The 27,168-nt window shown below is 45.1% G+C and overlaps 1 protein-coding gene and 1 pseudogene across 1 annotated transcript in view; one reads left to right on the top strand and one right to left on the bottom strand.

The window, feature by feature from the left end:
• The window catches only part of LOC107118311 (heparan sulfate glucosamine 3-O-sulfotransferase 3A1-like), a 109,981-nt gene that overhangs the window by 62,459 nt on the left and 20,354 nt on the right, over positions 1-27,168 (bottom strand). The window lies entirely within an intron of this gene.
• On the top strand, positions 11,706-12,974 carry LOC107118309 (annotated as a pseudogene).

The raw sequence follows: 27,168 nt of genomic DNA, 5'->3' as shown, positions 1-27,168 counted from the left end.
CTGACATCACCAGAAGTGATGTCAGAAGGGGAAGCAAAAAGGGGGGAGGCATCTTCAAAAGCCTCCCCTTCCCTTCCCCAGCTGTGATGCAACTCCAGTAGAGTCCAGCATAGGAAAAGAAATACGACAAGGATGTATATTGTCACCTTGCTTATTTAATATATATGCAGAGTACATCATGCAAAATGCTGGCCTGGATGAATCACAAGCGGGAATTAAGATTGCTGGGGAAAAGATCAACAACCATAGATATGCAGACGATACCACTCTAATGGCAGAAAGTGAAGAGGACCTAAAGAGCCTCTTGCTCAGGGTAAAAGAGGAGAGCGCAAAAGTGGGCTTGAAGCTCAACATCAAAAAAACTATGATCATGGCATCCGGCCCCATCACTCCTTGGCAAATAGAAGGGGAAGTCATGGAAGTAGTGACAGACTTCACGTTCCTGGGATCCCAGATCACCGCAGACTGTGACAGCAGCCATGAAATTAAAAGACGCCTGCTCCTTGGGAGGAAAGTGATGGCGAACCTAAACAGCATGACAAAAAGTAGAGACATCACCCTGCCAACAAAAGTCTGCATGGTCAAAGCAATGGTATTCCCAGTAGTCGTGTATGGCTGCAAGAGTTGGACTATAAGGAAGGCCGAGCGCCGAAGAATAGATTCTTTTGAACTATGGTGCTGGAGAAGACTCTTGAGAGTCCCTTGGACTGCAAGAAGATCAAATCAGTCAATCCTAAAAGTAATCAACCCTGACTGTTCCCTGGAAGGCCAGATAATGAAACTGAAGCTCAAATGCTTTGGCCACCAAATGAGAAGGGAGCACTCACTGGAGAAGACCCTGATGCTGGGAAAGATTGAAGGTCAAAGAAGACGGGGACGGCAAAGGATGAGATGGTTAGACAGTGTCATAGATGCAACAAACATGAAATTGAGCAAACTTCAGAGGACGGCGGAAGACCGGAAGGCCTGGCATGATCTGGTCCATGGGATCACGAAGAGTCGGACTCGACTGTGCGACTGAACAACAACAACAACTAATAAATACATGTATCTTTGTATATTATAAATTTACACTAGGTTTTTAATATTGGCTCTTTATCAAACTTCTTTCTTACCCTTGGGGTTCTTGATTCCAGTTTTTGGGTGAAGTTTGTTTTTCCCTCCCTGTGTCTTACTGGTCCAAGGGTTCCCCAGCATCAGCAAATTAAGATAAAATATGCTATAGGGAGCTTACATGTGATTGGAAACATTCAGTTTCTATACATTTTAAATTGATCAGTTTATCTACTTGTTTGCATTAACCAGGACATCAAACTTTTTATTTTGTTTCGTTTGGTAATTCCTGAATCTAAGACAAGTAATTAGCTGGCAGTGTACTCACAAGAATCCCGAGTGTGTTGGTCATCTGCTTCTTACTTATTCTTTTTGTAGTGGGATGAGCCAGCAGGGGAGTATCCTTCTCCAAATGTTCCTCCAGCGATTGCGAGTGTAAGGCAAACTTCAGATGCATGCACATTCAGCAAAGTTATGTCATGTGAGAAGAACTAGATGATTCTTTCCTTCCCAAGTTTCAGCCATGACTTGTCTTTTCTCTCTCTCTCTCTAAAGCTCTGTGTTTACAAGCAAGCTGCCGAGACCAGCATTCCTTTCTTTTGTTTTGCAAAGAACAAAGCCTGTCAGCCAGCATCTCATTTACAGTTGCTGAGGGAGGCAGATTCAACTTTAGGTATTGCAGCACCAGTATGCAATACCTAAAGAGGTGGCCTCTTCGAGGGCGGAATGCCTGAGAATTGAGGCACCTCTTCATTCCGACGGTTCTCCGTGCTGAGAGACCGAATGGGCTTAGCGAGGCTGACCGGGCCGAGTGAAGGAGATCACACGGCAGAAAAGAAATGAAAGCAAGGTCGAACAACCGATTATGAACCTGAGTCAGTTTTGCAGCATTTAAAGAGAAAAAGTAGCTCCCCACCCTGAAATCCAGAGCTTAAGATCTTAAGATAGTCTTGAGCAGGGCTCTAGTCGGGGGGGAGCTCTCAGGTACGGAGCTCCGGAAGAGAACCTCTAGGGGGCGGGGCGGTCACGTGGTGAAGCCCCGCCCCCTTCTTTACCCCGCCCTCTGCTTCGATCCTCATTCCGTTTGGGAATGAGGATGAAGCAGGAGGGTAAGTAGCCGGGCCTTCTGACACACTTCCGGTGATGTCAGGGGGTGTGGCCTTCTGTCACTTCCGGTGATGTCAGGGGGCGTGGCATATGCAAATAAGTTATGCTAATGAGTTATGCTAATGAGCTCCGGCAGCTCTTTTTCTACAACAAGACCCCTGGTCTTGAGTCTTTCTTGCCAAAAAAAAGAGAGAGAGAGAGAGCTATCCTTGAAAGCAAATAGGTTTGAATACGAGTTGGGAAATTCCTGTAGATTTTGGGGTGGAGCCTGAGGACTGCAAAGACCTCAGCAGGGTACAATGCCATACAGTCCACTTACCAAATCAGTCATGTTCTCCAGGCAACTAATCTCTGTCATCTGGAAATCAATTGTAAATCTCAGAGATCTCCAGGCCCCACCCGGAGGTTGGCAACCTGATTACTGAGGTCTTGGCTGGTGAATTATCCAGGACTATTCCCTAAATATTTATCTAAGTCACAAGCCAGTAGACACAAGGGTTCTTAATTTTATTTGCATTATGATTCTAAAAGTATATGATTCTAAAAGTATATATATTTGGAAATAAATTACACCCAAAGCAAGTTGATTTAGGAAGGGAAGCCTCAAAGGCCATTAAACCACCCTTTCCCTCCAAATTAATCCCAAGAATCAACGGATTGCAGCAGTCTCTGACCAGGATGCTGTGAAGTAAAAAATAAAATATTTGACCTTCAAGTATTTATTCTTCCTGTCGAAGGCCGCGGCTTAGGAAGGAAAAGAAGAATATTGATCAATGACTGGCTATGCAGGTGGTGTCATCAGGAAAGGTTTGGATTTTTGGACCATAGCTTATGCTTTCAAGATGCTCTTCTATCGAAAGAAGGTTTGCACCTCACGAAGGTAGGAAAAATGTGTTTGGAAACAGTCTTGCAAACCTAGAAGAGAAAGCTTTAAACTAAATCCTATGGGAGAGCAAGACAAAAATGCAAAGCTCAGTATGATGCCAATAACTGGAGATAAGAACTCTAAAGTTTTGCAGGAAATGGCATGTATGCTAGGTAATATTAACTCACAGGTAAGTACAGAAACAAAAATCTCAGGGCGCTTAAAACATGGATTCCATTATCTCTACACTAATGCGCAGAGTATGGGAAACAAGCAGGAGGAGACCTAATACAGGAAGGGAATGATGACCTAATAGGCATTACTGAAACTTGGTGTAATGACACTCACAACTGGAATATTAGGATTGAGGTATACAACTTATTTAAAGGGGACAGACAAATAAGGAAGGACAGAGGAGTTGCATTATATGTAAAGGAGGTATATACTTGTGAGGAAATACATGAATCTGAGCATGAATGTCCAGCTGAGAGTCTCTGGGTAAAAAAAACAGGAGTAAGAAATAATAGTGATATTATAGTGGGTGTCTGCTATAAACCACCAAGCCAGGGAGAGGATTTTGATGAGACACTCCTAGAACAGATTACAAAATTCTCAAAGAGACAGGTGTCAGATCCCCACAACACTTTTGGCAGTGATGCTTTATTAGAGATATGCTTACTACAGGAACTGGATCTTTGTCAGGACTGAGGAAAACACATAAAATTCAGAGGTTATAGGTAAAATCGAATACACCCCACACCCCAATCATACATTAGAATTCAGCCCCTAGCGTTACTATGACAACCTTGACAGATATACGGTGTCTTATCTATTCTAGCCTGGCAAAAGAGTCTCCAAGGCCAAATCCCATGAGAACAGGCTGAGGGGTGCAACTTGAGAAATGGTTATGGCTACTACAGGCCATACTCAACCCACACACATTCCCCTCAGGAATTCCCTCCCCCCCTAATACATGGCAAGGTAAGCAATGAAGCAGAACGAAGAGAAGCTAAACCAAAACCTTGACAACAGGACATGATGGTCATGGGAGATTTCAATTACCGAGGTATCTGTTGGAAGTCCAACTCTGCTAAAAATGAAAGGTCCAATAAATTCCTGACTTGTGTTGCGGACTTCATTTTCCAGAAAGTGGTAAGTAATTCTTACCAACAGGGAAGAACTGGTGATGAGGTGAAAGTAGTGGGCATCCTGGGTAGTAGTGACCATGTAATTTTGGAATTTACAGTCTTGGGGAAGGTAAAAGCTGTACATAGGACCCGGTCACACTGGCTGGATATCGCGGGGGGGAGGCATGGCTAATTGCCCCGGCGCAGTTTGATCCGCGATTACGTGATCAGATGCACCGGTGGCACACCACAGGTCCTTCCCTCGGCGCCGGTGGGTAAACAAGGGTGGCGATCACACAATGATCCTGTAGCGTGGCAAAGAAGTGGCATGGCGCAATCACACCAGCAATGGCTAGGCACCACTGCCGTGGCAAACGGGGTCATTTATTTTCTTTTAAGCTGAAGGAACGGAGGAGTGGAACTTTTGGTTTCACGTTCAACGGCATGCAAGATTCTGTGCAGCAACCGAACTTTTGCTTTCCTCTTCATGTGCATGCGCCGTTGGGTGCTTGTGTGCATCCTCTGGAGACTTGGGGGGGGAAAAACCTTTTCGCAACGGGACATGGGCGGGCGCCGGATGCCACGAGCTACCACCAGAAATGTGATCAGACGCCTGCCCTTGTCCCGCGGTTTCCGGAAACTAGTACCTCAGAGGTACTAGTTTTTTATGGTGCACCTTCGGCAGGAAGCCTCGGGTTAGCCACGGGAGCTCTACGCTTCCCAGATGTTGCAGTTTGATTGCGCCTGGAAAATCCGCCTATCTTCCATCTCTGTAGCGTGGCTAATGCTCTGTGTGACCGCAGCCATAGTCAGACATATAGGTTGAACTTCAGAAAAGGAAATTTTGACAAACTTAAAGTTATGCTTGGTAGAATCCCATGGTCAGAAATACTTAGGGTTAAAGAGGGATGGGACTTTCTTAAATGGTCCCTTCTGACTCGATGATTCTATGACCCAACATGTAAAAATTGTGGAAGCCCTGGGATCATTTATATACATTCATAGAATCATAGAATTGGAAGGGACCCCCAGGGTCATCTAGTCCAACCCACTGCACAATGCAAGAAATTCACAAATACCTCCCCCTCCACACCCCCAGTGACCATTGTTTCACACCCAGAAAATGACAAGAAACCTCCAGGATCTCGATCCTAACTGGCCTGGAGAAAAATTGCTTCCTGACCCCAAAGTGGTGATCAGCATTTTCCTGGGCATGTAAGAAAGGACCACAAGAACTAAGCACTGATGCAACCCTTCCTACCCTCCCTCTCATGATTTGCCCACGTTCACAGAATCAGCATTGCCGTCAGATGGCCATCTAGCCTCTGTTTGAAAACCTCCAAAGAAGGAAAGCCCACCACCTCCTGGGGATGCCTGTTCCACATAGGAACCATTCTGTCAGGAGGTTCTTCCTAACGTTTAGCCAAAAACTCTTCTGATTTAATTTCAACCCATTGGTTCTGGGGCAACAGAAAACAACTCCACACCATCCTCTATATGACAGCTCTTCAAGTACCTGAAGATGGTTATCATATCACCTCTCAGTCGTGTCCTCTCCAGGCTAAATATACCCAGCTCCTTCAACCTTTCCTCATAGGACTTGGTCTCCAGACCTCTCACCATCTTTGTTGCCCTCCACTGGACATGTTCCAAATGATATCTTTCAGTAATCTGCCAGTCATATTTGTTCTCTAAGGAGATGTATTTCAGTCCTCTGCAATACTCTCTCCATGCTGCTCCTGCTGGGCAAATCTACAAACACAATTTTAGTTAATTGATATATAGTGCAGATCGTGGGGAAAGAAACTGCCTTAACCATGGTTTGCCCAGCATAGATGCAATGCTTAGCTATGATTAATGCTGCAAAGTGTAGTTTGCAAACACTCTTCACATTCTAGTTTATGGCTACTTTTTAACCACATCCATACCTGATGCTTAAAGCAGGGTAGATAGAGGGAAACCATGACTAAATCAATGTGTACATTTCTCTATATTAATTATAAAAAAATAAAATACAATTTGGCTCACTAGATGCATAACAAATGCAATCCATTTGCAAGAACTAAAAAAAAGTAGCCTGTCTCAATTTCCAGTTCAAAGAGTTGCAATAGGGATTTAGAATGATGGTGGTGGAGGGGAAGGACTAGATATCAAGTATCAAGATAAATGCTGTCTTCCCTTTAAATGCTGTCCTACAGTGAACACAGCAATGCTCACAGCCTTGGATGGTTTTCTTAAGAAGAAACTCAGGTACCATAAGAAATGGATAATATGCTATTAGACCCCAGTATCACAAGTAACATCAGCCACTAGTAAGACTCTCAGAGGGCAAGGAAGGAAAGTGATCCAGGAATTGTTTCAAAATAAAAGAATGAAACTATTTCACTCTAAATGAGCATGACATAAGCCTGGAGGTGAAATGCATTAGCCATGCATGGCCTGGCCCAAGTTACCATCCTCTCCTCTCTTCCTTCCCCTTGGAAAAACGAGGGTATCAGTGTCTTCTTCTACTCCCCAAAACAGCAGGATTTGAACAGCTTTGCCCATTAAGGCCAGCTGAATGTATCCTGTCACCAAGTGTGCTGCCCATGAGGACTCTGCAAAGGGGACGCGAGACATCCTTTCCTGACATTACAGCCCCTCCACACCTCCTGTCATCTCTTTTACATCCTGGGATTGAATAGCTCCATAAAAACGCCCAGTATGAAAGGCAAATTCAAAAGCTGGAGAAACACAATCCTAATGCGAAACCTTTAAGGCGCTCAAAGCCCTCTGTCTTTGACTTTCACTTCCTCTCATCTGCAACTCCCTGATGGCCAAGGTCTTGGATTTATGGGCTGGAAGTTTAAGTACTTTGCACTGATGGAAAAACACTAGGAAAGAATTCCAGTGAGCCCCAAATCCTCTTTGCTTAAGTCACCAAGTTCAAGGATTCTCCTTATGTACTTAGTTACTTCAGCTTCTTCTCATTAAAATTTATTTTATTCAAATAAAAGTCTCATTGATGGACAGATTTTAGCACTTTAAGGAAGTGCAAGGATTGTACAATAAAGAAGAAGCCAAGTAACTGAAACAACAGAGGAAGTCTGCTAGCTGTTCCCTAAGATCTCTGGAGCAGAACAAGCAGCATTCAGCACTGGGATGCGGGGGGGGGGGGGGGGGGTGAGGCCCAAAGCAATCAGACTTAAAAGATCCCTTTATCAAATCTGTTGTTTAGGGCTGTTGACTATGGTTGAGTATGGTTGTAGATCACCGAATGATTGCATCTTAATTTCGTTGTACTATGTACAATGACAATAAAGTATATTATTGTTATTATTGTTATTGTTATTATTATTATTATTATTATTGTTGTTGTTGTTGTTATAATAAAAATGTATGAACACACACATGTACTGCTCAAACTGAGATTACAGTAGCATAAATGCCACACTTTGCCCCCAAGTTCATCAGAAGATGTGCAGAGGCCTTATGAATGCACAAGTGAAAGAAAAAAGGGCCTCTATATACATTATAATGAATATGAGTATCTTAGAATGGAGCTTAACACTCCATCTGCATTCGTTTACAAAACATTATGAGAAAAGAGTAGTTAACTGAGCAGCAGTTTCACTATACAATGTGGTGAGGGGGCTTCTGTGGTTCGATGAGGCTGTGGGCTATGCCATGGAGGGCTACCCAGGACAGACAGGCCACAGTGGAGAACTCAGACAAAATGTGATCCACTGGAGAATGAAATGGCAACCCACTCTAGTATCTTTGCCAAGAAAACCCCATGGACAGTAAAAAAGGGCTAAAAGATATGACGCCGGAAGATGAGCCCTTCAGGTCAGAAGGTGTCCAATATGCTACTGGGGAAGAGCAGAGGGCAAGTTCAAGTAACCCCAGAAACAGTGAAGTGGCGGGGCCAAAGCCGAGACGATGCTCAGCTGTGGATGTGTCTTATTGTTGAAAGGAAAGTATGATGGTGAAAAGAACAATACTGCATAGGAACCTGGAATGTAAGATCTATGAATCCAGGTAAGTTGGATGTGGTAAAAAATGAGACAGCAAGACTGAACATTGACATCTTGGGAATCAGTGAACTAAAGTGGATGGGAATGGGTGAATTTAACTCAGAAGACCATTATATCTACTACTGTGGCCAAGAATCCTGTAGAAAAAAATGCTGTGGCCTTTATAGTCAACAAGAGAGTGCGAAAGTCAGTTCTGGGATACAATCTCAAAAATGACAGAATGATTTCGGTCCGATTCCAAGGCAAACCATTCAACATCACAGTAATCCAAGTCTATGCCCCAACCACTGATGCAGAAGAGGATGAAGTGCACCGGTTCTATGAAGACCTACAACACCTCCTAGAAGTAACACCCAAAAAAGATGTCCTTATCATCATAGGGGACTGGAATGCTAAAGAAGGAAGACAAAAGTTAACTGGAATAACGGACAAGTTTGGCTTTGGAGAACAAAATGAAGCAGTGCAAAGGCTAACAGAGTTTTGCTAAGAGAACACACTGGTCATAGCTAACACCCTCTTCCAACACCCTAAGAGGTGACTCTACACATGGACATCACCAGATGGGCAACACTGAAATCAGACTGATTATGTCATTTGCAGTCAAAGATGGAGACGCTCTATACAGTCAGTAAAAACAATACTTGGAGCTGACTGTGGCTCAGATCATGAGCTACTCATTGCAAAATTCAGGCTTAAACTGAAGAAAGTTGGGAAAACCACTAGGCCATTCCGGTTAGACCTAGATCACATCCCTTGTGAATATACAGTGGAGGTGAAGAATAGGTTTAAGGGACTAGATTTGATAGAGTGCCTGAAGAACTATGGATGGAGGTTCGTGACATTGTACAGGAGGCAGCAATCAGCACAATCCCAAAGAAAAAGAAATGCAAGAAAGCAAATTGATTGTCTGATGAGGCTTTACAAATAGCAGAGGAAAGAAGGAAAATGATAGGCAAAGGTGAAAAGCAAAGATTTACCAACTGTATGCAGATTTCCAGAAAACAGTAAGGAGAGATAAGGAGGCTTACCTGAATGAATAATGCAAAGTAATAGAGGAAAAAAATAGAATGGGAAGGACTAGAGATCTCTTCAAGAGAAGAAGAAGAGATTGGATTTATACCCCGCCCTTCACTTTTTTTTTGCTTTTCCCCTTTTTTTAGATTTTATTTGAAATTAAACATATAACATGTAACATGTAACAAACAAATAACATATAATAAACAACAAACAACATATAACAACATAGAGTGTAACAAGACAATAATTTCAAACAACGTTGGTTATGATGTGTGAATTCAGCCTACTAGCTACTAGCCTTATATGAAATGCCTTTGCATGCCCTAAACCCTATTGCTTATATCGGCCTATGAGAAAGTTAGAAGCAGTTATATATATACCAATTTACAAATCTATGGTACCTCATATTCAAAAACAGCCAATGTTTATCCATAATAAAAGATGGAACCACATCTTTTTCAGAAAGAAAGTGGATAACTGGGAACCACTTACACACAAAGGGTGATTGATAATCCTAATTTGATTGTCTCTCTATTCCATTTGCTATTTTCCTCATAATAAATTGCATCCAGAGCTTATCATACCACAAGCCTAAAGGAGGGGGTGAGTTTGATTTCCATCTGGCAGCAGCAATTAAAATGGAGAACCCCGTCCTTCACTCCGAGTCTCAGCGCGGCTTACAAACTCCTTTCCCTTCCCTTCCCCACAACAGACACTCTGCGAGGTAGGTGGGGCTTAGAAAACTCTTTCCAGAACTGTCCTTGAGAGAACAGCTCTGATAGAACTATGGCTTGCCCAAGGTCATCCAGCAGCTGCAAGTGGAAGAGTGGGGAATCAAACCCAGTTTTCCCAGATTAAAGTCTGCACACTTAACCACTACACCAAACTACTCCAAGAAAATTGGAGAAATCAAGAGAATGTTCCATGCAAAGCTGGCCATGATAAAGGACAAAAATGGTAGGGACCTAAAAGAAGCAAAAGTGATTAGCAAGAGATGACAAGAATACACAGAAGAGCTATAGAAGAAGGACCTCAATGTCCTTGGCAACCATGATGGTGTGATCACTGACCTTGAGCCAGACATCCTGGAGTGCGAAGTCAAATGGGCCTTAGAAAGCAATACTAACAAAAAAGCTAGCGGAGGTGATGGTATCCCAGTCTTAAAAGATGATGCTGTTAAAGTGCTGCACTCAGTATGTCAGCAAATTTGGAAAACGCAACAGTGGCCACAGGTTTGGAAAAGGTCAGTTTACATTCCAATCCCAAAGAAGGTCAATGCCAAGGAATGTTCAAACTATCACACAATTGGACTCATTTCATATGCTAGAAAGGTCATGCTCAAGATCCTACAAGCTAGGCTGCAGCAGTACGTTGATAGAGAACTGCCAGAAGTACAAGCTGGGTTTCAAAGAGGTAGAGGAACTAAAGATAAAATTGCCAACATTCGCTGGATTATGGAGAAAGCAAGGGGGTACCAGAAAAACATCTACTTCTGCTTTATTGACTATGCTAAAGCCTTTGACTGTGTGGATCACAACAAACTATGGCAAGTCCTTAAAGATATGGGAGTACCAGACCACCTCACATGTCTCCTGAGAAACCTGTATAATGGTCAAGAAGCAACAGTTAGAACTGGATATGGAAAAACTGATTGGTTTAGCATAGGAAAAGGGGTACGACAAGGATGTATATTGTCACCCTGCTTATTTAATTTATATTCAGAGTACATCATGCAAAATGCAGGCCTGGATGAATCACAAACTGGAATTAAGATTGCCGGGGAAAACATCAACAACCTCTGATACGCAGACGATACCACCCTAATGGCAGAAAGTGAAGAGGACCTAAAGAGCCTCTTGCTAATGGTCAAAGAGGAGAGCACAAAAGTTGGCTTGAATCTCAACATCAAAAAAACTAAGATTTGGGCATCCGGCCCCATCACTACTTGAAAATAGAAGGGGAACTCATGGAAGCAGTGACAGAATTCACATTCCTGGGATCCAAGATCTCTGCAGATGGTGACTGCAGCCATGAAATTAAAAGACGCCTTCGCTTTGTGAGGAAAGCTATGGCAAACCTAGATAGCATAATAAAAAGTAGAGACATCACCCTGCCAACAAAAGTCCGTATGGTCAAAGCAATGGTATTCTCAGTAGTAATGCAAGAAAGACATGCCCATCACCGTACCCTGGGGCGGGGGGTAGATGTCGCCCGAAGAACTGTGTTTGGGTAACGACTATTCCTGGCACTCGCGCTGTTGAAAACGCTAGCCGCTGTGTATTGTGTAGAATGTATGTAGATTTGTAGCACCAAATTTTAATTGTTTATATTATTGTTTTACTGTTTTTAAGTTTTATATTGTTGTTAGCCGCCCTGAGCCACTGGGTAGGGCGGGATAGAAATCCCAAAAATAAATAAATAAATAATGGATAACTGCGATTCTCTCTCCCCTTCCAGCATTGCCACACCGCTGGCTAGAGATATAAAGATTCTTTTCTTGCAGAAAGTACAGGCCCCAGCATGCTTCATGTGGAAGCGGCAAAGCGCTTCTGGCTGGCGGAGAATGTCGATTGTCAATATCCAGATTCCACTTGGAGTTCTGATTGGGGCCTTGTCGAATCAAGCCTGCCCAGCGACCCTGATGCCCTGTCCGCTTCCAAGTGTTACATTGCAGTGAAACTGGCAGATCAGTCCCTGGCTCCAAAATCCATCCTGCAACTGCTGGAAATGGAGCTGGGCGAGTTCCCCTTGGGTGGCTACAGCATATCCTACCTGAAACAGCTCATCACCAGGAAGCTCCAGGAATCTGTCCCTGACCCGGAACTCATTGATCTGATCTATTGTGCCTGGAAGCTGTGGGACGACCAGAACCTAGAATTCTATGGGATCCAATCCGGTTCCACAGTCCACGTCCTCCGCAAGTCTTGGCCTGAACCGGATCAGAAACCAGAGCCAGTGGATAAAATGGCTGCCGCACGAGAATTCTGAGTTCTGCAAACTGCCTAACACAGCAGCCCAGTCTGCCGGGATTCAGTCTTCAAGATGCTGGGGAATAAGAAGTCCTTGGATCAGATCATCGTTGCTACACCCGGGCTGAACAGCGATCCCATTGTTTTGGGGGTGTTGCAGGATAAGGACCTATTTTCTGTCTTTGCTGATCCAGCCATGCTGGACAAGCTCATCCCAACCCACCCTGCTTTGGTGAATGCCATCATCCCGATTCTGCACTCGGTGGTGGGCAGTACGCCCTTGCCCACCCCAGAGACTTCCTTGCAGAACATGCCATCCCGCTCTTACTGCAATATGCCGGATGGTTTCTTGTTTGAAGGCCTCTCTGATGATAAAGATGACTTCCATCAGAGTACAAGGATAACTCCCTCCAGCAGCACCTCCAGCTGCCGCCCTGCCTCCCTCAGCTACACTGGGGTAGCAAGACCCCAGCCCATCACCCAGAGTGAGTTGGCAATGGAACTGGCACTGGCCCGTACCCCCGAGAGCAGCTCACATACTCCGACTCCAGGAACCCAGGGCCATTCTTCAGGCATGTTGCCCATGTCCTCCAGCATCCAGTCAGACATGCCTATCACCAACAACCTCTTCAGCCAGGTCCTGCAGCATGCCCTCCAGGCTTCCAGGTCACCCAGCCTGCAGAGCCAGTGGCAGCCACGGCTGCAGCAGCTGAGGGACATGGGCAGTCACGACAACGAGCTCAGCCTCTGACCCCTGCAGGTCACTGAGGGGGACATCCAGGCTGTTCTAGAGCTCATCTTTGCAGGAGGAGCCCCCTAACACACTCCCCCATTTTTGAGGGGGGCAGGCCGTGGACACCGGGTGGTGGTTTTTATTTTGTGGTGTGTGATCTATGTGACCCCTAGCTCCATCTTTGGATTCTTGCTTGTTGGAGCCCATCGTCTCCCGTGCATGATCTCCCCCCTCTTACCTTTTTCTTGTCTGAATGGAGCCTGTGGCTGACTGCAAAAAAAATAAATTTTAAATAATGACGTTGAGCACTGACCTTGGAATTGTATTTTTGCATGAAGGGACCCTGTGCAGCAGCTACAATGAGTGGAAAGATAACATGGACCTGAGTGCTATAAATAGTGTTTGTCCGTTCCAAGAGGACCCTCTTTTTGCTGAGCTGGCAAACTTCCTCCTCCTGAGTCCACTGTTCCATTCCTGCCATTCTCCTAGTCTCTGTCCAGGCTCATGTGACAGTATGAGGTTTTCATTAAAAAGCCCATTAGTAATGTATGGCTGTGAGAGTTGGACCATAAGGAAGGCCAAGCGCTGAAGAATATATGCTTTTTAATTATGGTGCTGGAGAAGACTCTTGAGAGTCCCTTGGACTGCAAGGAGATCAGATCAGTCAATCCTAAAGGAAATCAACCCTGACTGCTCCCTGGAAGGACAGATACTGAAGCTGAAGTTCAAATACTTTGGCCACCAAATGAGAAGGGAGGACTCACTGGAGAAGACCCTGATGCTGGGAAAGATTGAAGGTCAAAGAAGAAGCGAATGGCAAAGGATGAGATGGTTAGACAGTGTTATCAATGCAACAAACATGAAATTAAGCAACAAACACGAAATTAAGCAAACTCTGGAGGACGATGGAAGATAGGAGGGCTTGGCATGATGTGGTCCATGAGGTCACGGAGAGTCGGACTCGACTGTGCAACTGAACAACAACAAAATTGTGGGGAAGCCATCACATTACAACTTTGTTGTGGACATAAACCATGTATTCTGGTATGCTCTGTGAGGAAACTGCACTCCTCTGAACAAAACTTCTGCTTATATCAGAGTTTTTGTGGTGATGGCTCTTGCTCTGTGAAACTGCCTTCATGAGTATGTCAGGAAGGCCTGTGTCAGCTCACTGCCATAGTGACTGGTATGGAGGGGGGAGCTGCTTGGAATGTTTTAGTTTCTGTTCTCTGGCTGTCTTGGTGATACTCCCTTATCTACATGTTTTATGTGCCTGACCTTGGTTCCTAGCTGTAACATCACCTCTGGGAATGCGGGAACATTACATTCTGGCGAGCCCTGTCTTTTACCTTGATTGGCTCCATGCCGCCCAATGACCTCTTTGAACCGTGAATATCCGTCCACCCATACTTTTTGCTTTAGTCTTAACACAGAACCTGAAATAGAGGTGCTCTGCCAATACTGTATCAATAAACTTTCCTTAAGAAGGAGTTGTTGATTCTGATTGTTGCAGGAGTCTGAGTGTTAAAACTCACTGTGGTTCCTGATCCGGTTCCGGTATGACGCGGCAACAGGCGGCTTTCAGATCGCTCTGAGCTGCCCGATCCCTTTCCGCTCTTTTTCGGAGCCTCCTGGCAGTCGGGAAAGCTCGGCCAGCCCTCCCAGAGAAAGGGCTGGAGCAGGAGGCTTGTTTTTGGCCCCTCCCGCAACCGGCAATGTGGGGGGTGTCCATTATCGCCCTGAAGCGGGAGCGGATTGCGAGGTAGATGGACTTTAAATATTTCTAACTTGAAAAATGAGAGATTTGTTAACAAAATGAAAAAGGAACTTAATTTTTTCCTTAAAGGAAATATTCAACCTGATATATCAATAAATATAGCATGGGATGCATTAAAAGCATTCACAAGAGGACAATTGATGCAAGAATCTGCAAAGAAGACAAGAATATAATAACCTACAAAAACAAATACAAAAGCAAGAAAAATAATAATGGAAAAAGCAACAACTGTACATTTAAAATCCAGACTCAAATTGCTACACCACTAAATGAGTTGTTTACTCAAAGAATTGGCCGAATTAGAAATAATCTGTGATGTGTTATAGATGTTTTGGAGCAGGTGTCTTTTCGTAGAAAAAGAGCTGCAGGAGCTCATTAGCATAACTCATTAGCATAACTCATTAGCATATACCACACCCCTTGACATCATCGGAAGGCAACATCCAACACTCAGGCTCCACCCCAAAAATCTCCAGGTATTTCCCAACTCAGAGCTGGCAAGCCCTGTGGTCTCTCTCCGTGGTCTCTCATTCCAGTTCCAGAGCACTCCTGCTACACCCTGGGGCTGTCATTCCACTCTGTGGCCTGTCATCCCAGTCCCAGAAAACTCCTGCTTCACCTTGGGGCTGTTATTCCACTCCTTGGTCTCTCATTCCAGTCCCTGAACACTCCTGCTCCACCCTGGGGCTGTCATTCCACTCCGTGGTCTCTCATTCCAGTTCCAGAACACTCCTGCTACACCCTGGGGCTGTCATTCCACTCTGTGGTCTGTCATCCCAGGCCCAGAACACTCCTGTTTCACCTTGGGGCTGTCATTCCACTCCTTGGTCTCTCATTCCAGTCCCTGAACACTACTGTTACACCATGGGGCTGTCATTCCACTCAGTGGGCTCTCAATTCCAGTTCCAGAACACTTCTGTTACTCCTAGGGGCTGTCATTCCACTCCGTGGGCTCTCATTCCATTCCCAGAGAGTAGTGTATTTGGGCCCAGAGACCCTAATGGAAAATCCATTCTGCATTTTTATTGCAACTCTACTTGTACTGTAATCTATTTCAATGCAATCAATGCCAGTCAATTGGCATTTGGGATTCCTGGCTCCCATTATTTCCAATGGACCTTCAAGTGTTTCCCATTGCTTCCAATGGGCAATCTGTTAGAAATGGAAAAGGGGATCCATATTGCTCTGCCCCTCCAAGAACAAACTTATTCCCTCTTCAAGGGTTTTCAGAAAGCTACATACTCTTTTCCAATCTCACTTCAGCTCTAGTTCCTGTCCTCAAACTCACAAAAAGACCCAAACACTCTTGTTTTTGGTAGAATGACACCCCTCCCCTCCTCCACCTGGGTGTTGTGCATCCTACATGAAGCAGGCAGATGCAAGCCAATGCCAGTGGTCTGCATCCACCATCTCACACAGCAGAACCAGAAAAAAGGTAAATAGATGGGGAAGGAAAGAAGCTAGCTTTGTGGCACCAAATTAGTTTTTAAAAGATCTCAAAATTACACTCAAAACAAACTCAAGGGGTGTTTCTCTCCCCTGGACTCACCACCAACCAGCCAGCCAGGCAGAAGCCTCCATTTGGAAGCCAGCTCCGTCAACCTCCCACCTCAAAAAAACTGAAAATGAACTCAAGGGGCTTTTTTCCTGCAGGGGGACTCAATGGAAACCAGCCAAGCCAGTTCAAAGCTCCATGTGGGCATGCCAGCTCCTCCCCCCCACCAAAACAAACAAATTCAAAACGGACTAACTCAAGGGCTTTTTTCCTGCAGGGGGACTCACAGGCAACCAGCCAAGCCAGTTCAAGGCTCCATGTGGGCATGCCAGCTCCTCCCCCCCCACCAAAACAAACAAATTCAAAACTGACTCACTCAAGGGCTTTTTTTCTGCACCGGGACTCACAGGCAACCAGCCAAGCCCGTTCAAGGCTCCAGTTCGGGAACCTTGGGACAGGGTGGCCAGATTTCCTAGGATGCTGTGGATCTTCACGGCCCCGGGAAGCGCAGGGAGGGGTGGCCGGGCCGCCCACGGGAAGCCCCGCCCCCCTGGGCTCCTCACTCCCGGAGCGGTGCTCCAGAGAGCTCCGGCCCCATCCGACCCCTGTTTTGGAGTATTATGAGATAAATTATGAGAAACAACTGGCACTGATCTTAGATGCAGAGAAGGCATTTGACAATGTCAACTGGACTTTTATTCTAGAAGCATTGAGAGCGGCAGAGGCAGGGGAAAATTTTTATAAAAATGATACAAGCAATATATACCAAACAGAATGCGATGGTCGTGGTCAATGGAGAAAGGACACAAAACTTTGAAAATCAAAAAAGGACAAGACAAGGCTGCCCCCTCTCGCCACTACTGTTCATCTTTGCATTTGAAATACTGAATGATGTAATTAGAGAAGAGAAAAGGATTATTGGACTTAAAGTTAAAGGAGAAGAAATTAAACTTTTAGCATTTGCAGATGACATAGTATTCATTTTGAAGAACCCTGAAACCTCTACTGCCATCTTAAAAGAAAAAAATACAGGATTATGGCCAAGTAGCAGGACTGAAAATAAATATTGATAAGACAGAAATGTTAACGAAAAATATGGACATAAAACAAAAGATACACCTACAAGAAATTACTGGATTTCAAATAAAATATAAAATAAAATATTTAGGAATCATGATGACTAATAAATGTAGCACTCTATATGAAAACAACTACAAAGAGCTCTTAAAACAATTAAAGAAGAGCTAGAAAAATGGAAAAATCTACAGATCTCTTTTATGGGATGAATTGCATTAATTAAAAATGAATATTCTTCCTAGATGGATATTTTTATTTCAGACAATTCCTATTTTACAGAATCAAAAAATCTTTAAAGAGCTAGATCAAGTAGTTTCGAAATTCATATGGCAAGGAAAACGGCCAAGAATAAGACTCAAGGCCTTACAAGATACTAAGGAAAGAGGAGGAATCGGACCTCCAAATTGTTTATTGTATTATAGATCAGCGGCATTAGCATGGATAAAAGAGTGATTATATTAGAAGACAAGAGAATATTGAAATTAGGACATGATCTCGTACTAGGATGGCACGCCTTCTTGTGGTATGGGAAAGCATCAATACATAAGTATTTTAAACAACATTGTTACAAGCGACACTTTTAAAAGTATGGGACTCTACCTACAAAAGACATTACATAAAAAACTCGAGATTCATTGCGCCTTTGGAGGCATTTACATTTATTTATTTATTTATTTTTAGATTTGTATCCTGCCCTCCCAATAGCTCAGGGTGACTAACAAGCGGCAGAGCCGAATTGAATAGATAAAATACAATAAAATAAGCAACATTTAAAACCACAATAAAACCCAAACAATAATCAAGGTGCTATGAACTTCCTATGTAAGTCATCCAAAATGGGAAACAATAAACCCAGTTCGGCGGCCAGCTGTCTCAATAGCACGGTCTCCCGTGGCGCTGTTCTATACGCTTCTGCCAGGCGATGCTTGCACCCCATGATAGGGGCAGACGATGAAGCACTACCACGATGGTGGGATAGTGGCGGCGGCAGCTCCTACTCAAAAGCCTGGCGGAAGAGCTCCGTCTTACAGGCCCTGTGGAACTGCACAAGGTCCCGCAGGGCCCGGATCTCCTCTGGGAGCTCGTTCCACCAGGTAGGAGCCGCCACCGAAAACGCCCTGGCCCTAGTTGTTGAATATTTATGCTGGGAAAGAACTAATAAGATACCAGGACATTTTGGATAAGAAGAATGAATTAAGAATAACAGAAGACTTGCCATGGTGGCAAAAAATTCAAATAGAATCCAGATTATACAAAGATAAAAGATTGGGATTTTATGAAAACTTAACGGAGTTTGAAAAAACTTTGACATCCTCAGATTCAAAACTTATTAAAAGAATTTATACCTTTTTGCATAGTAGTATGATGTATGATGAGACTTAAATCTAATATGATTTTATGGGTACAAAATGTAGGCCATAATATTGATTTAGACCAATGGGAACAAATATTGGGAAAATATAAAAATTACAAAAGCTATTGCATATAAAGAAAATTGCATATAAAGAATATATATATAACACCAGATAGAATTGCGAAATCAAACAGTAAATGTTCTAATGTCAAGGAAATGTCAAGGTAGAACAGGATCCTTTTATCATATGTGGTGGCATTGTGAAATAACTAAGAAATATTGGATGTGGATCCATGAAATAATGCAAAAGATATAAGGGACTGTTATACCATTCACACTGGAAGTAATCTTACTGAATATATTACCGAAAGACTTTGATAAAATTAAGGATATTTGATAGTTTATTTTACTACAGCAGCGAGAATATTATATGCTAAATACTGGAAAACATCCGAAGTACCAAAGAAACAAGAATATATAAATAAACTGATGGAAACAGCAGAAAATGATAAATTAACCTTATTGATGAGAGGATGCACAGCCTTTCCTTTTGAAAATGCATGGAATTGCTTTTATGATTGGTATAATAACAGTATAACAGACTGAAGCATAAAGGTTTAACCCTAACTGTATCCCAAAGACTGCTAATCAAAGGTTTGAACACCAAAATAAGCAGATATAGACATAGATTGTAATGTTTAGAAATAGACCTAACAGAGAAAGAAATATATATGATAAGGAAACGTGATTTTAATATTGTAAACTTATGAGGCCCCCATTCATGTTTTGTGTTGCAATGTGTTTGTATGTTTGTTTTGAAAAATAAATAAAATTTTACCCCTTGGGGCAGCTAAAAATGTACTTTTAAGATATGGAGATTTGTTGGGCAATAAAAATGAATTTAAACCAACAGAAAATCTTAATTTAAGTTGGTGGGAAAGAGACCAAATAGAATCAAGATATGCTAAAGACAAATAGGTTTTTATTCAAAAATAGAAATTGAGAAGATACTGTTATATAGGTTTTTATTCAAAAATAGAAATTGAGAAGATACTGTTATATACCAATGTGAAACTGATTAAGAAATTATCTCTCCTTATATATAATTGAGTAGTGGGGTGGCATTTTTCAGCTCTCCCATTGGCTGTGCAATGAGCTCCATCAGCCATTGGGCAGGTTCTGGGTCTGCTCCTCTTCCCCGCCCACTCCCTCAGCCAGTATTCCCTGTCAGAATTACTGGCAAATGGCTGTCTCTCCCGACAAAGACACTTCTCCTGCTTGGCTCCTCTGTGGGACTAACTTTTCCCACAGTGGCTGCTGGTAGAAGGAAACCTTTTCCAGGCCTTTGTGAGGAACTCATTGGGGCCTGTCCTGACTAGGGTTGCCAGGTCCAGGTTGGGAAATTCCTGGATATTCTGTGTCTAAGGAAGCCAGTCTAAAGAAGCCAGAGTTTGGGGAGGGGAGAAGCCTCAGCTGAACAGAATGCCATAGAGCCTACCGTCCAAAGCAGTTCTTTTCCCCGGGAGGGGGGAGAGATCTGTTGTCTGGAGTTCAGTTGTGATACCTGGCGATCCTCAGGCTCCACCTGGAGGTTGGCTATCATAGGTGTAGCAGTTAGCGCTTCAGAGCAGGGTCTGCCAGGCAGAGATCAGTTCCACTATGGCATTATACCCTGCTGAGTCCTTCGCCTTCCCAAATGCTGCCTTCCATAGGACCCGCCCTCCAAATCTCCAAGTATTTCCCTACTCAGAGCTGGCAACCCTACTTTGCTCTCAGTGCCTGTTGCTAGGCAACCAAGCTTAGTTCTGTCAGTAAAAGGCTCTGTCCACACCTATTTTGGCCGTTGGGAAAAAACTCATTGGGGCCAGTCCTGAGTACAGAATTACTGCCAGCTCCAGGTAGGAAAATTCCTGGAGATTTTATGGTAGAGTCTATGATACCTGGCGATCTTCAGGCTCCACCTAGAGGTTGACTATCCTAGGCATAGCAGTCAGCGCTTCAGAGCATGGTTTACTAGACCCAGGTTCTTGCTGTGGAAGCTGAATGGGTGATTTTGGACCAGTCACAGACTTTCAGCCTAACTTACCTCACAGGGTTGTTGTGCAGGTCAAAAGGGGGAGAGGAGAATGATGTAAGCTGCTTTGGTCCCCATTGCAGAGAAAATGGTCCCCACTGCTCCTCCTAGAGAACCATTGTTGCCAATCTCCAGGTGAGGGCTTGGAGATCACTCAAAATTACAACTGCTCTCCAGATGGCAGAGATCAGTTCCCCTGGAGAAAACTGTGCACTCTGTGTCCTTATACCCTGCTGAGATGGCCCTCCTATGACAGCCAATGTGATGTAGCAGTCACGGCTTCAGAGCACGGTAGAGGCTGCAGGTGTGTGTGGTTGACAAGGAAAGCTGAAGACTGAAGGGCAGATAATGGCAGGTTGATGCTTGGCTGGGAAGGAGATAGAGTTCCCAACTCCAGGTTGGGAAGTTACTGGAGACTTGAGAGGTGGAGCCTGGAGAGGGCAGGGTTTGAGGAGGGGTGGGACCTCAGAGAGGTACAATGCCATAGACTCCAAACCAGCAATTTCCTCCTGGGGAACCATTGTTGCCAATCTCCAGGGGAGGGGTAAAGATCACTCAAAATTACAGCTCTTCAGGTAGCAGAGATCAGTTCCTCTGGAGAAAATGGTAGACTCTGTGTCATTATACCCTGCTGAGGTTGCCACAGCAAATGGACGCTGAGTGCCCAAGGCCGTGGCACTCTCCCAGAGCCTCTTTCTAGAGTTCGTTGTATTTATTTCCACAATGAGCCTTATTCCTAGTAATACCATAAACTCCACCCTTCAAAGCAGCCATTTTCTCTGGAAGAACTGATCTCTGGCATCTGGAGATCAGAAGTAATTCCGGGACATCTCCAGCCCTCACCTGGATGTTGATAACATTAGTTCCCCTGGAGAAAATTACTGCACTCTCCCAGAACCTCTTTCTAGAGCTTGTTGTATTTATTTTCACAACGGGCTTTATTCTTAGTATGTAATAATGTTGGAAAATAAAACACATGATGAAATAATTAAAACCTTTATGGTCCAGTGGGCGCAAATTTTAGGTCATAATATTGATTTAAACCAATGGTCACAGTTATGGGGGGAAACATAAAGTTTACTAAAGCAAATACTTATATTTATAAAATGTTTTAGAGATGGTATATTAGCAAAATTTTATCCTGACCTACCGAATGATTGTTGGAAGTGCCATAGAAATGTTGGTTCCTTTTTCATATGTGGTGGGTGTGGGATAGAATTTAAAAAAATTGGTCTTGGATTCATGAATTGTTTTTTTAAAAAAATTCAAATGTATTATACCCTATGTATCACAATTGTTTTTATTGAATATATTACCAGAAAATTGTAAAAGATGTTTATCTTATTATACTAAGATGTATACATGTAGTGACAGCTGCAAGAATATTATATGCCAAATATTGGAGAAAGAATGAAGTACCTTCAAAAGAAGAAATCTTAAAATAATTGAAACCGCAGAGATGGACAAACTCACTTTAATTTTGAGAGGACAAAGCGAACAAAAATTTGAGAACACATGGTCAAGGTTTTATAAGTGCATGGAAGAACACAATAAATAAACCATATGGACATACAACCAAATCAGAAGAAAATATGAACTATATTTTTAGTTACAAACAAAAGTTTATTCAAATTTACATGGTGACATAGAATGTAAATTACATAAGCAAATACAATGGTTCACTTACCTGCAACTCCAAGATTTATGTGGCCTTCTACGCCCGGCAACAACAGCCCCAGGAATCAGTAGCTGAGTACATGGCTGAGCTCCGCTGGCTCGCCTCAGAGTGCACCTTTGGGGGCCATCTCAACACGGCCCTCCATGACAAACTGGTTTTCGGGCTGAGTGACGAGAAACTGTGACGCCGCATCATGGAGGAAGAGAAGTGCACCTTCACTTCCGCCCTTTCTAGGGCCAAAGCTTGGGAAAGAAACCATCCCTCGACCACGCACGCCGCATGCCAGACGCAGGTTGACAACCTTGACCAAGACCGAGAGGAGGTCCACCGCACCCAACAGTCCTCCAGGCACCAGAAACAAGGCTCCACAGCATGCTCTGTACCAGTCCAAGAGTGCGCAAGCTGCGGAGACAAGCACGATTGGAAAACATGCCGGTTCCAGGACGCCAAGTGCCACGGGTGTGGCTGCGCAGGGCACATCATGTAGGCCTGCTGTTCCCGGAGGTCCAGAGGTCAACAGGCTCCGCCACAGCCCAGCCAAAGAGCAGACACCCACTATGAGGACAACGGATCCCAGGACAAACTCTACCTCCTTGCGGCCGAGCCATCCGAATAGGTACTGAGGCTTCCGAGCCAGTCCTCTATCCCACGGATCCAGATCCAGGTCCAAATAGAGGGATCCCCTTGCACAATGGAGCTCGATTTCGGCTTCGCAGCCTCCATTATCTCGGAGGAGACTCTTAAGAGACTCGGAGGAGACTTGGAGGAGACTCTTAAGAGGCTTGGAGGAGACTCTTAAGAGACTCTGCCCCTGCAGGGGGGCCCACCTGCACCCCTCAACCCTCCCCCTAACAGACTTTCAGAGGAACCGCATTCTGATAAAGGGTGTGGGCAGTTTCTGAATCTGGTACAAGGGATTTGAAGGTCACTTGGACTTAGTTGTGGTTGAGAGGGACCTGGTCAGCCTCCTCGGACATGCATGGTTCGCCCCGTTGGGAATCGCAATAGGAGGAGTACAGCTCTGCAACTCGCAGTATTTTCGAGAGGTCTGCAATGAGTTCCCATCCGTTTTTGATTAAACTATATGGGCCTTCCCGTGTCGCTGCAGCTCGACCCTACCGTGGCCCCCATTAGGATGCGCTCCCGGACAGTTCCATTCACGTTACGTCCAAAAATAGACGTGGAGCTGGACCACCTTGTGGGTCAAGGAGTCTTGGAATTGGTCTCCCATGCAGCATGGGAGATTCCTATAGTCACCCCAGTTAAGACCAATGGGGACGCCCACATCTGTGCGGATTACAAGTGTACGTTAAATAAGGCACTTCAGGACCACGCTTATCCGGTCCCTGGCAGGGGCAAAGATTTTTGGGAAACTGGACCTCACCCAGGCCTACCAGCAGCTCCCGGTGGATGAGGTCACCACTGACGTGCAAACTTTGTCACGCATAGGGGGGCTTTCAAAGTGAAAAGACTGCAGTTTGGGGTGAGCGTAGCCCCGGGCCTTTTCCAACTAATGGACCCGCTATTGAAAGGAATCCCAGGTGTCATGCTGTTTCTTGATGACATGTTGATCACCGCAGCAATGCCTGCTGAGTTCACCACCCGGCTGCGTACCGTCCTCCTCCGCTTCCACGAGGCGAGCCTCAAGGTGAAGCGTGAAAAGCGACATCTTGGGTGTGCCATCAGTGGACTTTCTAGCTTCACAGTCGACGTGAATGGCTTACATCCTGCCCGGGACAAAATTAAAGCTATCGTAGAGGCACCCCCACCCAAGTTGAAAGTGGAACTACAGGCGTTCCTAGGACTCTGAATAAATTAAAAAAAAAAAAACTTCTACAATGCCTTTCTCCCCCACAAGGTGGTGGTAGCAGAGCCCCTGCATGACCTCCTGGACAAACACGCACCCTGGTCGTGGGGGCCCTGCCAGGCTGCCGCGTTCAAGGGGGTCAAGGCGCTTTTGATTTCTAATAAAGTTCTAGCACATTTTGATGAATCCCTGTCAGTTGTCCTGGCCTGCGACGTGTCCCCCTACGGCGTTGGCGCGGTGTTGGCCCACCACCTCCAGGACAACAGGGAGGTGCCCATCGCTTACTACTCCCAGACGCTATCATCAGCGGAGAGGAACTATGCGCAGATCGACCAGGAGGGCCTGGTGGTGGTAGCCGGAGTAAAAAAATTCCATGACTTTGTGTATGGCCAGCCCATTTTCACTGACCATCACCCCCTCATTGGCCTCTTCGCTCCTGATCATCGCACCCTGCAGGTTCTCTCCCCACGGGTCCTGCGGTGGTCCATTTACTTCTCCGCTACACTTACACCTTGCAGAATTGCTGGGGCAAGGTCACGCTGATGCCATAAACCACCTGCCTTTGCCCTCAGTAGAGGACAACCTGGCTCCTGCCCACCACCTTCTGCAGGTAGAGGACCTTCCCAATTCCCCCCTCCAAGCGGCGGACATCACTTGCCGCTCGGCCTGGGACCCTGACCACTCCCGGGTTCTGGGGTGGGTGGTGAGGGGATGGCCAGCAGCAGCAGAAGGGCCCAAGTTCACTGCTTTTGCCACTCACAGAGACTAGTTGTCCGCGTACAAGGGCTGTTTACTTTGGGGAGACAGGGTAGTCATCCCCAGTGCCCTACGGCACAGAGTCCCGCAAGTGCTACACAAAGCCCATCTTGGCATCGTTCAGATGAAGGCCCTGGCCTGGAGTTTTGTGTGGTGACCAGGGATAGATGCGGAGTTCCAGGAGTTCCTCTGCAGCAACCTGATTCAGTATGTAAAGTCCGCCCCTTTTCACCCCACCACAAATGGCCAGGTGGAGAGGATGGTGCGTACCACCAAGCAAGCACTCAGCCGGCTGATGGAAGGGGACTGGGAATTCCAGCTGGCGTGCTTCCTCCTAGTGCAACGGACCACCCCAAACATGGTAAGCGGCCACTGCCCCACAGAACTCCTCATGGGCCAGTGGCCCACGATCCTTTTGGACAGACTGCACCTGGACAGGGCCCCGGAGTTGTGCAATCTGTCCAAGCAGAGGGAGGCTCCACGGGTTTCTTTCCGGAGGACCCTGTCTACATCTGAAACTATGGGAAAGGCCCAGAATGGGTGACAGGCCGGGTCATCCGCCCCATGGGCCCCATGTCTTACGAGGTCTCGACAGACTGCGGAAGCATGTCGACCAGCTGCACAGATGCATCCGTCCGACTCCAGCAGAGGTCTTGGCCCCAGGGAACACCACAGGGGAGTTACCAGACATTCCAGAACTAGGAACTCTTGACGGGAGTTTGCGGGATCCAGCCCCCATCACCGCAATCACGCCAGAAGACAGAGCACCAGCCCCCACAATGGCGGCAGAAGAGGCTCCGCTTCCTCCTCCCCCCAGCACCCCGTGCAAGGAGCAGACCAGACCTCCCGACGTCCCACTTCTGACCCCAAGGTGTTCCACGCGAGAGCACCGGCCCCCAACATATCTTAAGGACTATGTTACATAGATGGGGTTTGAACTACGAGGGAAGGGGTGTTATGTCCGCTGACCACCACCAGGCACCAGCAACTCATACCAGAGTTTGGTTCTCAGAGACAATAGGGACTAGAATCCTGAAACCTCTAGTGGTCACCAATAGGAACTTGGCGGGAAGTTTAAACCCTTCAATAAGACTTGTGGGTGGGCCAAGGGGACTGTATATAGTTGGCCAACCGGCCAGTATTTTCTGTGTTATGTTGTGTACGAGTAAACATGTGCTGACTATCACTCTGTTTTCTGATCATTCGATGCGTCGAGCCCACAACACAACACCTGCTGATAATGTTGGCCTCTAACCAGCCCAAACTCAGCATCCCTGCTTGCAGGGAGGGTGTGATAAAACCCGAATTAAATAAATAAATTAAAAATCTCTCCAATGTCAAGAGGAAACTAGTGATAAATTTACACATCTGTCTGGAGAGACAGAAAGTGCTGGGAAGACCTATCATCTCCTAGTTTGCTGACACTATATAACACAGCAGACTTGCAAGCTGTGATTACCGTATTATTAGCATGATATGTACAAGTTCATCATAAGAAACTCTCAGCTGCACATTGTGGCACTCCAAAGAACTGAACACAAAAACCACATTACGTGTCCTGACAACACTTTACTCCCAGATGTTGCATTCATATGATCTGGGACATCCTTTCATTCTATATCAGAGATTAACTACGTTCTTCTAAGTATGTATTATCCTGCAACCCTGAAATCATTCTCTCTTCCCCCAACACATCACCTTGTAGCTGCAAACACAGGGTCCAGTATAATTTAAAAGCTTCACCAATTCAATAGCCAGCATGTGAAAAACCTGACCTTTGGAAATGGAGGTCAAAGTTCAAAAGCTCATCAAAAAGCTGATAGCTGCTTTTATGAGCCTGTGGTCATGGCACAGGCACAAGGATCACCATCTGGCTGAAGAAAGACATCTTACAAGCATACCCAGTAATGATTATAAGGGAGATACTAGCAGAAATTTATACTTGGTTGTGAGAAGGCATATGTTAGAGATTCTCACTTGAGGGACACAAGGCAAAAATTCCAGTACTGACCCTACCAAGCCAGTGTTGTATAGTGCTTAAAGTACTGGAGTAAGACAAAGGATAAAATTGTTATCAGTTACAGCTCTTAGTGCAACCCTAAGAGTTGCATCCTTCTAAGAGTATGACTGTGTTTAGGACTGCACTGTAAGTGCCCTTAGGGCAATCACTAGCACTCAGCCTAACCTACTTCACAAAGTTGTTGTAAGGATAAAATAAAAAGGAGGATCATGTCTGATATGCCAGATTCATTGGAAACACAGA

Source organism: Gekko japonicus, unplaced genomic scaffold (assembly GCF_001447785.1).
Source record: "Gekko japonicus isolate JY-2015 unplaced genomic scaffold, Gekko_japonicus_V1.1 scaffold973, whole genome shotgun sequence".
In the NCBI taxonomy this organism is placed as follows: Eukaryota; Metazoa; Chordata; class Lepidosauria; order Squamata; family Gekkonidae; genus Gekko; species Gekko japonicus.
The sequence above is the reverse complement of the archived record's forward strand: the minus strand, read 5'-3'. Positions and strand labels throughout refer to the sequence as shown.